The sequence below is a fragment of the Alexandromys fortis genome, unplaced genomic scaffold (genome assembly GCF_014885135.2).
Source record: "Alexandromys fortis isolate MF-2015 unplaced genomic scaffold, M_Fortis_MF-2015_v1.1 scaffold_7, whole genome shotgun sequence".
Lineage (NCBI taxonomy): Eukaryota > Metazoa > Chordata > Mammalia > Rodentia > Cricetidae > Alexandromys > Alexandromys fortis.
The window spans coordinates 13,823,418-13,840,309 of NW_026067920.1; the positions used below are offsets into that span (position 1 = coordinate 13,823,418).

The following is a 16,892-nucleotide window of genomic DNA, read 5'->3' on the forward strand; positions in this document are numbered from 1 at the left end:
ACACGAAAAACCAAAAAAAAAAAAAAAAAAAAAAAACCCAAAAAAAAACCAATAAAAAAAAGCAATTTAAAAGTTAGACTTGTAGACACCCTCAAATACGGTCAGTTAAAGTAGTAAGTACTACTTTGCTAGGGTAACACTCTGCCAGAATGGAGCTATGTTCCATGCTCAGACATCACAGACAGCCTGATGTTACCTTGATCTCTTAGATTCTGTTCACTCATACCCCAGAGCCCACCTGTTCTAGGCTTTTTGATCCCACCTGATTCGTGTGGGGAGCACACCCCTAAAATCACTTCATTTCCAATTGAGAGCCACTTTCACCACCGTTTTCATCTCAACCTGCCCAGCACTGCCTATTGAATCATGCCTCGTTCCATGACCAGACGGAGGCAAGACAGACACGAATATTACTCTTGGTGGTTAGCATAGAGCTGGGCTCATCATGCAAGCCAGACTTTAGAATGACCTAAGAAGACACAAGCTTGGCTTGGGAGAAACGTCATGGAGAATCCTTGAGAAAATCATTGAACTTAAGGTAAAGAAGAAAGAACCCGAGTCAGAAGGTAAGACAAGAATAGGAAAACTCTGAGTCAGATGAGTCTCAGTAAATAGGGAGGATGGACTAGGGTGTCTGAGACCAGCTTTGTGGGAACTTCCCCAGGTTGTACCAAGAGCACTGGGAAATGTGTCTGTTTCTTAAGTGAGTTGCAGTAAGCCTGGGGTCCTCTCTTCGGGAGAATGAATCTTCAGGACAAATTTAATGTTTGTTCACTACTCAGGAGAGTGGCAGGAAGCGGTTGCTCAACGTGGTGGCATTACAATAATGTGTGCAAAGCTCTACGGACAATGGGGCCCTAATAAACAGAACTAAGATGAACAGAAAGTGTGTCTACTCTCATAGACAGTTGGGGTCCACAATACCCTGGGGGCACCTAGTGCCATGGGCTAAAGTCTAGGGCAACTCACAAAGTTGAAGGCAGATCACTTGGTGGCTGGGCAACTACACACCATCTCCACCCTCTAAAAACAACTACAAAAACTAGTAAGAAAATGATTAATTGCTTTATACTTTGATTCCAGTGAGATTTATTTTTAAAACTGTGTTTCAGGGAACTGTACAATAATTCCATTTAAAAAAAATAAGGAAAGCTACTTATTTTACTCAATGATTCCATTCATTAAAACTAAAGAACTGGCACCCAGTGTTCAATGACCATCCCACAGCAAAGTGTGTAGTATCCTTCCTCAGATTTTATAGTATCCTCCCACAATGTACAAGGAAGCACCTGGGCATTACTAAGTCTCTTCCCAGTTCTTTAAGATGACTTGGATTCTGCACCAAAGACTCAAGCAACACAGAAAAGGAATTTTCCACTACTAAAATGTTTTTGCCTGCCAAATGAGAATCAAAGACCGGAGCTGCAAATTACATTCTAAAAGCACAGATTCAGCCATGCAATTTCCATTTTTACTTTCAGAAGATACCTTGTATGTGTGCACTCAGAAAGGAGAAAAGATAAATTGTATCTCTCTCAATCTTTCTTAGCAATTTGATCTGCTTCTTTTCAACCTTCTAATTTCAATTTCTACTTTTTTTTCTATTACATCATAAATCAGGCAGAAGCCTGAGTACAAGAAACTATATAAATAACTTGTCACTTTAGAAGGTTCCCATTTTCCATCAACCCTAAAAATATTAGTCTAAAAACACTGGACTCGAAAAAGGAAAATCAAGGTGATGGTCCAAAAGTCTGTCACCCATGGGTATTGAGCTCTCAAAGAGTCAATGTTATAAAACCAAATGAGACACTAGGGAATCTTTGTCATTATATTAAACAGGAACACTGTACATTCATGAACTTAACTCTATAAGTTCAAAATCTATTCACCTATCCTACACTGCCTTGTTCTATATTTGGGTACAAACTACCTACCCGACATCATTTAAGGCACTAGAATGCAGATGGTGATAAACAGATAAGCTCCCTGTCGCCACACTGTTCATAAAGCATTCCATAGTTTTAAATGTTTACTGCAAAGGGTAATCTTTTGAGAAGGATATGTTTACCCTGACTTAAACATTATAAAATGGATATATGTATTAAAACATTGTATGGTGCCCATAAACATGTGTAATACTTATGTCAGTAAAAAATATCCCTGCCACCAAATATAATGAAGACTTATGCAACAAACTTTGGAAAAGTGTTACAATGCTAAATATAAAGTAGCAGGGAAGGATATGAAACTTTCTTTTACAACGTCTGGAAAAGTAATTCCTTCTATGAAGTTAAAACCTATTCCAGTTTAAGTGGCACTGGACAGGGGAACAGGGAGTAGTGTGTCCTGTAGGAATGTGAGCACGGGCTCCCAAATGAGAGGGGTCAGCTCAAGAAGGGATGGTTCTTGGCTCCCTCTTAGGGGGAAGTGGGAAGGTACGGCAGGCTTGTGTCCCCAGATGAAGGGATTCTTGGCAGAGCGAAGTTCCTGGTCTATAAACACACTCCAGAGGCCAGCGCTCCTCCCAGCATGGGTCTGTTCAGTGCTTAAGAGAGAGCAGTTGACGCCACCTCTGTTTACAGACAAGGCAGTCGTAGAAAGGGCACTCAACTCTCAGAAGAGCCTCAGCCCTAAGGCATCAGAGGTGGAAAGTCATTCCAGGAGAACCCTGAACCAAAAAGCCCAGGAGACAGAAGCTGGCTTCTGGGACAGAGACCAGGCTGCAGCTTCACCAGGACAGCACACTCAGTCCAGGGCTAGACAGAGTAGAACATCTAGCGCCACCTCCTCATGTGCCCACGATGCAGGAATACTTGGGGTTCTGTGGGTAAATATATGCTCCTGGAGTGCACCTGGAGGAATGAACCCCAGTCTCTAGGCTGAGCTCAGGGAATAGTAGAAATGAGTTCCTGCTAAGGTCTGAATATTTGCATGTCTTGAAACTCCAGATGCTGTTGTGGTGGATGGGACCTCTGGTAAGTGATTAGGTCAGGAGGGCCATGTACTGGGAAAGGGATTAATATCATTGGCCCTACCTACTGACAGCAAAAAGGAAGACACTGCACCTGCAGAGGCCTCCATCATGAACTTCTAGTCTTTAGGTGAGGACAATAAGATTCCTGTTGTTTATATGCCACTCAAGCTGTGGAACTGGGTTATAACATTCTGAAAGGATTAGAACAGTTCCTAATCGAATGGCTGTGATTTTCATAGGAGTTTTTTTTACATTATGAGAAATTCATACACAAGACTAAGTAGCCATCTCCCTCAGAGTCAGAGTAAAACAAACCTGTATCTTGATGGATGGAAAAAGTTCCACAGAGACCTCATAGACTAGACACACAGGGAACAACATGTTACTCTCTCTCTGCACTTATCTAAAGGGTTGCAGCTAGTAATGATGAGGACACTTTAGAGTTATCACTTGCTCATTACCTACAAGGGGCCATGTCCTATGTGGCACATCTCACAGGTCAGGCTATTTTCCTAACTGTTTCTAATACTCCTACCAAACCAGTCAAGTATTCATTTTTCTAACTTTTTTTTTCCCAAGTAGAGAAAACTGGGCTGAGCCATGCAGTTACCCCAATGGAGACTGATGAATACTCTATGATTGTATGAATGAGAAATGTCCCCTCACAGGCTCAAATATTTGGACATTTGGTGGTAACAATGTTGAGGGGGTGTTTAACAAAGCCTTTAGGCTAGGGCGTAGCCTTGCTGGAGGGATTTTATCACCAGGAGTGGGCTTTGAGGTTTTATAGCCTCACTCCACTTTCAGCTTGTTCTCTGCTTCCTGTGTACAGATGAAAGATGATCTTTCTACTTCCTATGTTTTTCTGGAAATGTGACCTTCTCTGCTTCCTGCTCTGGCTGTCTGCTGCCATTCCTCCCCTACCATGATGGACTCTCTCCTGGAACCATAAGGCAAAATAAAGCTGTAAGCAGTTTTGGTTATGGCATTTCTAAGTCAAAAGTTGGACATATTACCTCTTTATATGTTAATAACCTTCATTAGTTCCTTTATCATCCAACTTGGATTTTAATTTTTTATTTCTCTATCTCGCTTTGTCATGAAACTTGAGTTTCTAGAAGGCTGGAAGTAAGTTCTTTCACCTTTGCCTTATCACCCAACATTAAGTCTGCACACAGTAGGTTCTGAATGGTAGCTGAGTAAACAGACAATAAGCTTTCCACTAGTCAAGTTGTAGTCTTCTGGGAAGTCAAGCACCCAGGTAGAGCTGTCAACTCTGTGATCAGCTACATCTCCACTCTTCCATTCTTTAGAAAAGCCCCACAGGGTAGTCCACCAGGTTGATAAATGTCTACTCTTCTAGTTGTCCTTCCATTAGTAGCCAGAATGAAGGGAGAACCCATTCACTATGTAAGCTACCCTAACAGAATTTATGAGCAAAGCAACAGACTTTTCGTTATTTGACAAAAGTATATTTGGCTACATTTAAAAATTAGCCAAAAAGATGAGTTAAGGACCTGTGTGCTAATTTCATCTTGTAGAACTATTATATCAAATCCTTTCAAAGTTCAAAAAAAAAAAAAAAAACCAAAATTGAATCTACAGTCAAGCAGGCACTAGTGACCAGTCATGCACATTCTAAGTGGTAAAGTAGAAAATGAGGCAATCAGTAGATGCTGGCCTCTGGTCCCTACTGATTGATGATACTGCAAACATTTTTTAACCCCACTCAAACATTTCTGTGAGTCACTGTAGGCCAGCGTGCACCAATGTCTTAGAGAAAGGATTCATAGTGGAGGAAATGTGACCCATGCTAACAGAAGTGACTTTAGAGCCTCCCCACAACTGTTTCGCCTTTTCCTGAAAACCTCTATGTAAGTCCTCCTGGCTTTCAGATAGAATTTTTATAGGCAGAAAAAAATCATTCCCATATCATTCTATTTACCTCAATACAGAGAGAGGGTATTAATACTAGTTAATTGTAGTTTTGGGCTTTTTTTTTTCTGTCTCTCACTTTTATTAAGATCTGAGAATAAAGAAAAACCAGCCTACAATTCACAATCCCAGAGAACCTGGACAACAATGAGGACCCTAAAAGAGACATACATGGATTTAATCTACATGAGAAGTAGAAAAAGACAAGATCTCTTGAGTAAATTGGGAGCATGGGGATCATGGGAGAGGGCAGAAGGGGAGGGGGAGCAAGGGCGGGGAGCAGAGAAAAATATAGAGCTCAATAAAAAAACAATAAAAAAAGGAAAAAATCTGAGAATAATGTGATGGACAATAATACTGGATTTTTGGAGAGCTTTTATTTTCTACCTAGAAGAAATCTGAAGATTTTTCTTTCATCACTGATCATAATTAAGTGAAAAGATTATTTATTTTTAAATGGTTTCCTGCTCAATTTGAAAGGGACTTTGCTGGACAAAATGATCCACACTACATGATTGATAAGTTAGAATAGTGTGTGTGAGGCTCACTGCTGCATCCCCTGGGAGCTGCCCCCCACTCCCCATGTTTCACAGGGTCTTGGTAAGCAATAGACGCTTGTATAATGAAGGAAGAAGGAATGAATGAATAGAAGTCACGCGAGAACTACTCAGCAAGCAAGCAGAATGAAAAGCAAACCTGCCAGAGGGACAGAAAGAGTTGCTGGGATAAAGCCCTCTACTGAACCTTGAGTATCCTGACAGCTAAAGGAGACATGAAACATTAATGGAGCCCAATTATCTGCTCAAAGGGACCAGACAAAAGAGTGGCGTGAACTGGCAGAGCATCAGCAAAGCAAGGCCCAGAATAGCCGAGACTTGAAAAATGGCAAAGGATGACAATGGCTTTTTCAGTTCTGCTCCAAATAAGGACCAGGAGGAAGAGGTCGGCTGCTTGCTTGACACTAGCCAAAGACAGAGAATGCAAGCTCCTCAATGCCTTTTTGTTCCCATCTTCCTTATGAAGATAAATGATCTTCAAAGTGGGAAGGAGGGAAGAAGCACAATTAATGGGAACCCAGCGTTCACGGTGCAGAGGTGACAGTAGGAATGGCGTCTTCTCAGCTGCCCCCAAGCCCATGGTCAAAATCTTAGTGTGGGACACAAAAAAACCCAAGAATCACAAATGAAGGGAAATAGTGGGTAAGGACAAAGTTCCAACGTGAAGGCCATAAAGAACAGAGGCACAAAAGACTCAGAGGGTGGAATCTACCAGCCTGGGTTCAAGTCTAGCTATGGCCCTCAAAAGGTGGGATCTGGACATTGTTCCTACCTTAGGCCTCTTTCTTCCCTATAAATATGGCCCTAGTAACAATCCCTACCACATAGACTAGTGAAATGGATTTGATGAACTAAAATATGAAGTGAACGTTCTTACTATTTCTAAAATCTATTTTTTTTAAATACAGAAGTCATATAAACACTTAAGTAGAAGACAGAACTAAAAAATCCTGTCAAATCTAACAGCTTATAATCCCTCATGCTATCTGATACTATGGAATAGTCATTGTGACGTATAAATATCATTATCTGGTATGGCAAGAGCTGTTTCACTTTCCACAGTGCAGAAGGACTGTAGACACTAGAGAATTTGCGGGGAAAGAACTAGAGATGGTTCATAGTTTGACTCCAACAAAGGTGCTTAGGCCTTTACATGAAAGTAAGGAAAACTCTGGCAATTCCACTCATTCCTAAGTATAAACCCACAAGGCTTGAAATCTAGAGATTTAGACACTCACATGGTGACAAGAACCAAAGGTGGAAGAAAATCAAATAAATGTCTATCCAGAGGCAAATGGAAGTCAACATAGCAGAACATTATTTAGTAATATAAGATATGGGGCAATAATATAAGCCAACATAGACAAACCTTGAAGTTCAGAAAGACAGTATGTGGGCTAGAGGTAGGATTTATTGCTTAACTGGCTCAGAGTTTCTGTGGAGTGTTAAAGTTTTGGAAACAGATAATGATGATGGTGTACAACACTGTGAATAAAATTGAATCATACACTTACGATGGTCAGAACAATAAACTTTATATGTTTTCTTCCACAATGAAGAAGTAGTTCTTTGAAATAGTTGAGTGTACCTTTAAGTATTAGAAAATGAGCCATTTTCAAAGGAAAGTGTGGCCCTTCCTGTTGGTGCAAAGAAATAAATACATGGAGTGTTTTTAGCAACTGCCACATAAAAATAAGCAGCTTATGTTAGGAATGAGATAATCAAACAGGAACGACAAATCCTCTTTGCCAGAGAGAAGTAGGAGGTCAAGGAAAGGCACAGCTAATCTTCTACTCTATACATTAGGCCCCTTGTAAGGGACCGGCCGGCAACTCTGGGTACCTCATACATGCAACCCTAAAGTCTATCAGAAATTAGGAAGCAAGAAGGAACAGCACAGTATGTTGGTTCTACTCAGCCAAATATTCCAAGAAGGCTTCTTAAAAATAACCTCTTACGTTGAACTTGGTTCTGGGTGAGGGTGGCAAGAGAAGATGGTGGTTTGGGGGAAAGCACTGGGAAGGCCCCCTGCATGCTCCTGTGGGCTCCATGCTTGCCTGGAGACAGGCTGATCCACTCTCTCCCAGGAAGGGAATGGCCTTTGTACTGCACTGCCAGAGAGCTGCACTCCCCAGGCCTGCTCACCACAGACTCCCAAGTGCTGTGTGTGTGCCAAGAGGGAAGATGAACATTGCACTTGGACACACTTGAAAGAGGGACTGTGCCCTTGTGTTCCCCGAAACCTCCCTCAGAGCATCGGCTTCCTTGATTTCCACTCAGTTGGTTTCCTTAGTTTTCATGTGAAATGAGTGTCCAGAATCAGAAGGAAGACAGCATGCTTGATGTTTCTGCAAACTGCCTGTCCAGGCTCATGACTACCTTTGCTATTTGACATTGTCCTTTTTATTTATAAGAATTATACTTTTTTTTAACAGAAGACAATAATGTTACGCATGTTACATGCATTGCATGCCCACCTTCCTGGGCTGAAGTACCACTCAGTGTTTCATGACATTTGGTATATTTACACAGAAATGCATTTATATGCAATTTTCCTTACCATTTTCCTTTAGGGTTATTTGAGTAACAAGAATAAATGAGAAGTGAGAGTCTTCATGCTTTCAGGCTACAATTCTTCACTAAGACATTGCATAACTCCTCCCCCAACACTTTTTGTTACTTAATTGGCCTCAACTTAACTATAGGATAGAATGCATCATGGGATTCATCTTCTTAACCAATTACAGGTACAGTTAGTTGTGGTTGCAGGCATTTCCTTTCTGCCACAACTTTTCTCTGTTATACTTAGTTTTGCATGGTTCATTTCTAGATGTCTGCTGTAGTGCTAACTCTACCTGCCTTGAATGAGCCACATCGCTTCCTTTCTGTTAAGAACCCTTGCTATTTGACCATAACACAGCCACCTATCAACTTCATTCTTCAGGTTTCTCCTGGCCATTATCGTCTTGCTCTTCTAGCTAAAGTTAGGAAACTTTTGTCACGACAACCCAAAACTCTGCTGGGAATTTCATGGCATCCACAACTAAGGCAAAGATAAATTTGGGAAGATGTAATTATCTTCCCTGCTATACATCGTCTCATCCATCAGCACAAAATCTGCTTCTCCTCTATGGCATTAGACTCTAGTGGTTTCACACAGCAGCTGGTAATCTTGTTGAATTCACTCATCCTGGGTAGCTTATAATTTTTACTACTCTTATACTTGGGATTTCTTTCTATACTGTATTTTATGCTTGTTTCCTATTGATAAATAGGAATACTATTATATTTTTTTACTGGTTCTGGTTTATTTTGAAACAAATTATATAGCTGAGGCTTCCTTTAACCTTATTATCCTCTTGCCTTAAACTATCTAGTGATGAATTCTAGCCATGCGTCACTATCTCTGGCACATGCTTTTAAGTATGTCTTTTTTTTTTCTTTAAAATGCACATTGCTATTTAGCCTGCATGCATGTCTGTATGAGGGAATTGGATTCACTGGAACTTGAGTTACAGACGGTTGTGAGCTGCCATATTGGTGCTCAAAACTGAACCTGGACCCTCTGGAAGAATAGTCAATGCTCTTAACCACTGAGCTATCTCTCCAGCCCCTTAAGTATAACTCTTAATCATGTTGAAAGTTTCCCACTATTCTAAATATGATTTTTTTCTTTGGATAATCACATTTGCAGCTAAGTGAAGGACTTCTTTCTTCTTATGTTTACAGTCTTAACACATAGTGGCTCAGATCTTGACTGATTCTGGGTTATCCAGGACACAACTATTATTTCCTCATGCGTTAATTCTTTTTCTGTGATCAAATGCTTGAAAAGAACCAACTTAAGAGGAAGAACTTACTGAGGCTTATTGCTTGAAGGGACAATCTACCATGGCTGGTGGCAGGAGCAAAGAATGTACAAGAAGTTGGACTCTTCTATCATACTTCAAGGCCTGCTCCCAGTAACTTATTTTCTCTAGTGAGGCTTTGCCTTTAGAGGTTCCACATCCTCCAAAATAGCACCACCATTTATGGCCAACTATTCAAATACATAAGCCCATGGGAAGCCCTTCACACTCAAATCACAGCTCCCTATGAATGATAAATGCTGTGGCTTTCTGACCGTCCATTTGAAGGAAATGTGGAGGTTATTTTGTAACCCTGTTGGTCAGTTTTCTACTATAACGAGTGGGAACGAGTACTAAATACTCTTTTTTTTCTGATTATATATTATCACTTGCTTTCCTTTTAGTCTTGTAACATGTTTGCTGTATTCATCCCAGCTTATGATAATAAAATCATCTCTAAATTACTATAGCTAACCCAACTTGGGTAGAATATTTAAGACTCAACTAAAGAATCGATTAACTACGAGTTATTTATACTTTAAAAATATGTTAACATGTGAAACAGGCCTATAATTTTGACTTCTGGTACTATCTCAAATATAAACCTGTTTTCCGTAGGACCGTTCTTGTGCCTATCTCTCTGAAACAATCTACATAGACAGACATTACTTGTTCCTCCAAGATTTTGTAATATTCACCTGTAAACCTGCCTAGTTATTGTTGAAGGAAGAGTCTTGATCATTGGCTCCATTTCCTCAATAGTTATTTAAGATTTTTCTATTTTAGGTATTAGGTTTCAGCTCAGTGGTGGAGCATTTGCCTGGTATGCCCAGGGCCTTAGAGATTCAACCACCAGCACTACATATAAACAAAGATTTATCTATTTCAAGAGCAGATATGCTTTGACACCACTGCAATACATTCCCTCTATTTCCACATTTACAGTTCAAGGTTTTCTCCCTTTTAAACCTCTAGCCTGTACTAACATGGTTTGCTCTCACACATGTCTGGGCACTGTGTTATATTCTTTATGTATTTTTTAACACAAAAGACTAGCTTTGGCTCCATTATTGTCTGTTGCTCTATTCTTATTTCAATGAGTTTCTATTTTAGTCTTTCTAATTTCTTTCTTTGAAATTCTTAGATTTATTCAATTCACACTCTTCTAGTTTCAATGACTCATCTTTCTGGAACACATTAGTTAAGTAAGATCTGCACACCACTTTAGCTGTATGAGACAGACTAACTAGTTGCCATGTAGTCATGTTCATTCCATTCTAAATGACTGGTATCCCCACCGTGATTTCCTGTGCAGGTCATGAGTGAGATTAGGATGTGTTTTAAAGTGTCTACAAACATGTTTACATGCTTTGTTTTGAACTTTTTGTGTTGACGTTTGATTTAATCACACTAGGTCAAAGAACAAGGCTTGCATGAAATGATTGCTTAAAATTTACTGCAACTTTCCATAGATGGTCAACTTTTCAAAAAATGATACAGGTTCAGAGAAGAGTCTAGAGTGTCTGGTGGGCAGGTTTGGGGGTGAATTTCAAATGTGAGTCTGTGAATACTGATATGGATATGCTTGCAATTAGCCTACTATTGTGTATCTTCTGTATGGTTTCATTTTTCCTTTCACATCATATTTTTTCTTCTTTTCTATATGACATTGTTTGTTTTTTAAAAAATGTATTCTTGTTTTTTTTCCAGTAAGTCAGAAACTATAGATATGTGCTCTTTTAGTGAGTACAGTCAACTTGTAGCTGCACCTAAAGTCTTCAAATGGACTATTGTTTGCCTTTTCTTACAGTCACAAGTTATTCCACATTTTATTTCTCCAAACTAGAGCCTTTTCACGTTTGACTCACAGTCCCCAAAGACTCCCAATATGTGAATATGTGGTGTTCACTTTGTTCCCATTTCAACCATTTGCACGGCCCTGAACTCAACACCATGCTAGTTTCTCTCCATTGCACCATTTCCTGTTTGCCATGTTTTCCTCAGTGCTCATATTCTCCTTTCCTGAAGTACCACTTTTAAATACTAAAAATCAAAACCAGGGTCTGTGCCAGCTAAGTAAGAGCTCTACCACTGAGTTATGATGTTTCTCTAGCTCTGAATATTCTTTGAATGAGGCTGGCCAGTAACTTGTTTTCTGAAGAACCAGTTGAAAAATTTCTACTGTGTCTTTACTGGGAAGGCTACACTGGTATAAAACTCTAGATCGATAGTTATCTTTCCCTCAGTGCTTTGAAAGTAAATCATATTATCTGACATTTATTGTGCCCAAGTTGGTTATCAGTGTCATGGTGTGTTAGGACATCTATTTCTTCCCTTCAGAACTTTCTTGGCTTCCATTACTTTGAACTAATCTCTATTTGTCTTTGTTGGTTCTATGGCTGTACTGCCATGTTTTCTTTTGGTTCTTCTTCGGTTTTTCCCGTGTTACATGCTATGGGAAAAGAAGGACTAACAATAGCCAATGTCACAGGTGTGCTTAAAGGTAAAAACTCTCTCAGGGCAATAAGCCGTCGAATTCAATATAAAAACACGGTTCTTTTCCATTGAAGCTCTGTTTTAGATGCTGTGACACAGGGGAGTCCTAGCTTCCACTGGCTACTACATATGAGACATGAAGAGCTCTCTTTAGGGGGCCAGCTCTGCCCACTGTCTACACGGCAGTTGAGAGTAGAATGTAAAGATAATAGGTAAGAGGTAAGCTTTTAAGAATTCTTTTAGATTGATTACTAATTTTATGATAAAAGGGTTAAGCACAGACTTCTGTTTGAACATCTCAACCTCAGTTAGCTCATTCATCAGCGGCAAGGTGTGCTGAGTCAAACCAGCCCTCATAAACAGGTACTTTTTCATTTACATTATCTCACTGGAAAATTTTCTGAAGTGTGAGCCTGAGTTTGTTTGTCAAAGACAATCCTGGCTCTTTTATGAGCTGCCTAATGCTTGAGAAAACACTTATTTGATTACATGGTACACTTCAGTGTTTACTTTTTGCTAAATGTCATCCTCATTTTCATTAAACAATTTAAAACAGTCTGATTACTCCAATTACCAGCTCAAAAACATATGGTTTCTTGACTTACACTTACTTACCTGCAGCCCAGCAATGGCCAGGTGAGTTTCCCCAGACCCACATCAAGGTCAGTGGCTTCATTCTTGATCAGAATTTCCATTTCTTAGATCTAACTTACCAAATTACTTTCATATTCACTTACAGACATTGCTTTCTTCCCCATAGATACCCTCTCAGAAATTTAACAATATAGAAGGAACAAGAAAAGGGAAAAGAAAAAAAAAGGGGGAAGAGAGATACCTAGAGTACATGCATATAAAACTAGCATAACTGAAAATACAAAATTACCCAAATATAAAGGATTCTGCTGTGGAGTTACTCAACAGAAAACCCAGCAGTTCCCAGGGTGAAAGGACACTCAGAAGGTAAAAGAGAGGCTCCTCCTGTGGAGGGACCCCAACAGGCAATGGCCAGTTGCATTTATGTAGAACTCAGTGCCCTAGCAAAGTCAGAGGTGAATCCCAGCTAATTCACACAAATCATAATTTAACCTTTGATTCACTGAAGTTTGCTCATTGAAAGGAAATATGTAATAATATATAGAGAAAAAGAGGATGCTAGAATCTTATTTTCTTTTTTGTTTTGTTTTTCGAGACAGGTTTCTCTGTGGCTTTGGAGCCTGTCCTGGAATTAGCTCTGTAGACCAGGCTGGTCTTGAACTCACAGAGATCCGCCTGCCTCTGCCTCCCGAGTGCTGGGATTAAAGGCGTGTGCCACCATTGCCCAGCTAGAATCTTATTTTCTTTCTTTCTTTTTTTTTTTTTTTTGAGTATAACAGAGGGTTATTTATTTAGGGGTAGATTCACAGATTACAGTCCTCTGCACTAACAGGGAACGTGTGTGTGTGTGTGTGTGTGTGTGTGTGTGTTTTGATCACCTGTCCTTACAAGTCATATTCCTTTTTCTTGATGATCCTTACTGGATAGTTATTTTTCCTTCTTTCAGCATCCAAGAATCTTATTTTCTTGATGGCAAGAACATTTTAAAGTATACAGTTGGATTTCTGTATCCCCAGAATTCACATTTATATATTGAACCAAGCATAGATCAAAAATACTGGGAAAAGATTTTCACCTATATTAAACAGATACATGTTTTATTCCCCATGTCACTGTGTCCCCAAACAACACAGCGTGACAAGTGTTTCAAAAGGGTCATACTAGAGAATGATAAGCATTTTAACAAGGATGTACAGTGCATGGGAGGATGAACACAGGCTCCAGGTTTTAGAACTTTTAATTTTTTCTTTTCTTCTTCTTTTTTTTTTTTTTTTAATAACAAGGTTTCTCTGTAGCTTTGGAGCCTGTTCTTCTGGAACTAGCTCTTGTAGCCCAGGCTGGCCTTGAACTCACAGAGATTCGTCTGCCTCTGCCTCCTGAGTGCTGGGATTAAAGGTTTGTGCCACCATTGCCTGGTGGTTTTAGTACACTTGATACTAATGACTCAGTCCCTTTCACACTGTCCTATCTACAGGGTACACTGGAGCCTCATGGGCACCAAGGACCACTATGAGGTTCTCACGGAGCTGCACAGTTACAGTCAGTTCTTACCTGGTTGGCTTCTCGATTGAGATGAAAACCCAGTCCGGGCTAGGTTTTGTGGTTTAGAAGATGACTGCCCCACTTTGTCCTAAAAAAAAAAAAAAAAAAAAAAAAAAAAAAAAAGACAACAGAGTGAAAGGAGGTACTGCACCCACCACCAATTTCTCTCTTGCTCAGTTCCTTCTTCTGATTTCTTCCTTTCTTTTTTACAGTCTTAAATGACAGGTAGAAACATGCTGTGGAAGGGAAACCAACCATGGCAAATGGTGATCTGTTGTCAAGGGAGCTAGCAGGGGCTCCTTTTGTTTTTTTTGTTGTAGATTTCCCCGAAAAGTAATTTAAAAAGGACAACTGCTGACTGCTCAGCTTGGGCAATGAATGTCAATAATCAACACTCTATCAAGCACATGGCACTTTCTAGAATTGCTGGGTAAGCAATCTTGGACTTCCTGGGTCAGAACAATCCAGTCAGGGACCATAAGGTGTTCCTTGCCAACAGAGGCTGAGGAGCGCAGTGCAGGTCGAATGAAGACAATGTTTTAGGCAGAAATTAAAACAGCAGATCCAAAATTTTACAAAAAACCATCTTCATAGAAACATCTTAAGGCAATGAAAGAAACATTACAATATAGGTAGGAATATGCCACTTTATATCTACACACTTACAAAAAAGTGACTAACTCTTGGTAGTAAGATGTTAACAACCTTTTACAAATCTGCAAAATCTGTGAACATTTTGAAATCACATACTACTTCTGTAATTAGAAAGGTTTTGAACTGTGCCAAAAGAACAGTGTGTTCATTTAAGTATACTTATTAAAAATATATAGTTACAAGCAGAGCACAGATTCCTTTCACCTACAGTGGGATCATGCCCCACTAAATTCATCATAAACACACAATATCTGAGGTGAATAGGGCATTGAGCACATCCAACCGACGCCATGTTGTGCTCAGGACATGGCGGACTATGGAGTACTTCTTGTTTCTCTGTGACCATGAGGCTCAACACTGCATGAACTATATGACACATACTCACTGCCCTGCATAGCAAGACAGCATCATACGACGGTATTAGTCCAGAAAAAGATTCAAGTTGACAATTCAAAATCCCTGTGCTGAATGCATATTGCTTTTACACAATCATAACATCAAAAACTTTCTAAGCAAAACAATCATAGATTGGGGAATGATCATCTACAATTGATAAACCTATTGTGCAGATAACAACTGTACCTATTCATTGTTTCAAGAAGCCCAAGCTTCTATAGCATGAGAATCTTACTCTGCTAGTGTCAAGGATATTTTAGAATATACAGTTGGCCTTCTATGCTTTTGCTTATGACTCCATGTATTCAACCAACTGAACTGAAAATGTTAGAAAAACATGCTTTGGTATGTGACTGTGAGTAAATAAAAAACTTATAATTTCTCCAGTAGGCAGCATCTTGTTTCAAAAGAAAATAATGGATTACTGCAAGGTCTGTTGGGTTTCTCGGAAACTGACCACAGGTAACAAGTTGCTTATAGGACTGTGGCACCGTCAATAATATCGATAGGAAAGGTGATGAAAAATAGAGAAGTTATACTGGTCCAATTTTGTTAAGTTTCTTTACTCTTTAATTTTCTTTATCCTGTGGTGTTTCTATGTATTTCTTCATAGAACTAGAGCTGAACTCATGGTTTAAATAAGAAGCTTGCTTGCTGCTCTATTAAATTCACTGAGTAAATCTCAGTAGCACATCTCAAATGCAAGCCTGGCAAGCTTGAGTTCTTGCTCTTCTGGGCAGGGTGCAGCTTCACGTCACCATTCCCAGCGCACCAGGGCTGTCCGTAAAGGAAGACATGGAAAGCTGGCTCAACACCCCTCACTCAGTCCTTCCTGTCAAATCACCTCACGGTCTAGGAAGAGCACATTGCTTTCGCAAAGGTGTCGGAGTGGCGGGGCATGGGTCTGCAGCCATATTTCACACCAATGTGTAAAATAAAGAGCTAAGGTAAGATCCACACTGGGCTTCAGAACACTGCCGTTTGTGTGTGTGTGTGTGTGTGTGTGTGTGTGTGTGTGCAAGAGAGTGCCTTGAGGAAGGGATACCAAAGGCCAGCTCACCCAAGGCACTCACAAACATACTTCAAAGGAAGACAAGTTGCCTCCATACTTTCTCCAAGGAAAACCCACTGAAATCAAAACAAAATCCCAAGAACTGATGCCTACCTCCTTCCCCTCAAAAGAAATTATTTTAGAATTTGTTAAAATATGAAGAAAAAATATAAGATAAACCCCACTCTAACCACATACCAAAGTATTTAGCCTATCTGTATCCCAAAGATTTTTTTTTTAAAAAAGAAACGTAACATATGTATACAGATAAAATGTTTGCATTACTTGCAGAGAATGCATGTTTTTGGAATCACATGGACAATATGATCCTAGTTGTTAAAGAAGGGCTATACAATCATATTTAAGTAATCTCTGACATAGTTTGGTCAACCTATGTAACCACCATTGGATGACTCTCTTCAGAGATATAGCATTCCTCGCTGCATAGATATTAATTTATTTGGCCAGTGTTCTGCTGATGACTATATAGACTTCTATGAATACTTAAATCCAACTTGTATCTAACATGTCCCACTAAGGCCCATCTGTTGAAAGGGAGGAATCTGGTGACCAGGTGAAAGGGAGAGATTTTACAGATGTCATCTGACCCAATGGCATTAGCCAGTTTTCTGCTAATATAGCAAACACCCGAGATAACAATCTGAACTTACTATGAGAAAAGTTTTTTTTTTTAATTTTTTTTTTTTGAGGAAAGGTTTTAATCTGATTCAGTTGTCAAGGTTCAGTCTACAACTGGTTGGCTTCAATGTATCTGGGTACCTGGTGGCAACAGCAGGGAGTACATGGTGATCACCTTACCTCATGGTCAAGGTTTTTGAGAA

At 39.7% G+C, this 16,892-nt stretch overlaps 1 protein-coding gene across 2 annotated transcripts in view; it reads right to left on the bottom strand.

Moving 5' to 3' along the window:
• The window catches only part of Grb10 (growth factor receptor bound protein 10), a 120,700-nt gene that overhangs the window by 54,205 nt on the left and 49,603 nt on the right, over nt 1-16,892 (bottom strand). For both annotated transcript variants that reach the window (XM_050141116.1, XM_050141115.1), the window contains exon 2: nt 13,959-14,037. The gene's annotated coding sequence lies outside the window, so the exon portion shown is untranslated. The remainder of the gene's footprint in view (nt 1-13,958; nt 14,038-16,892) is intronic.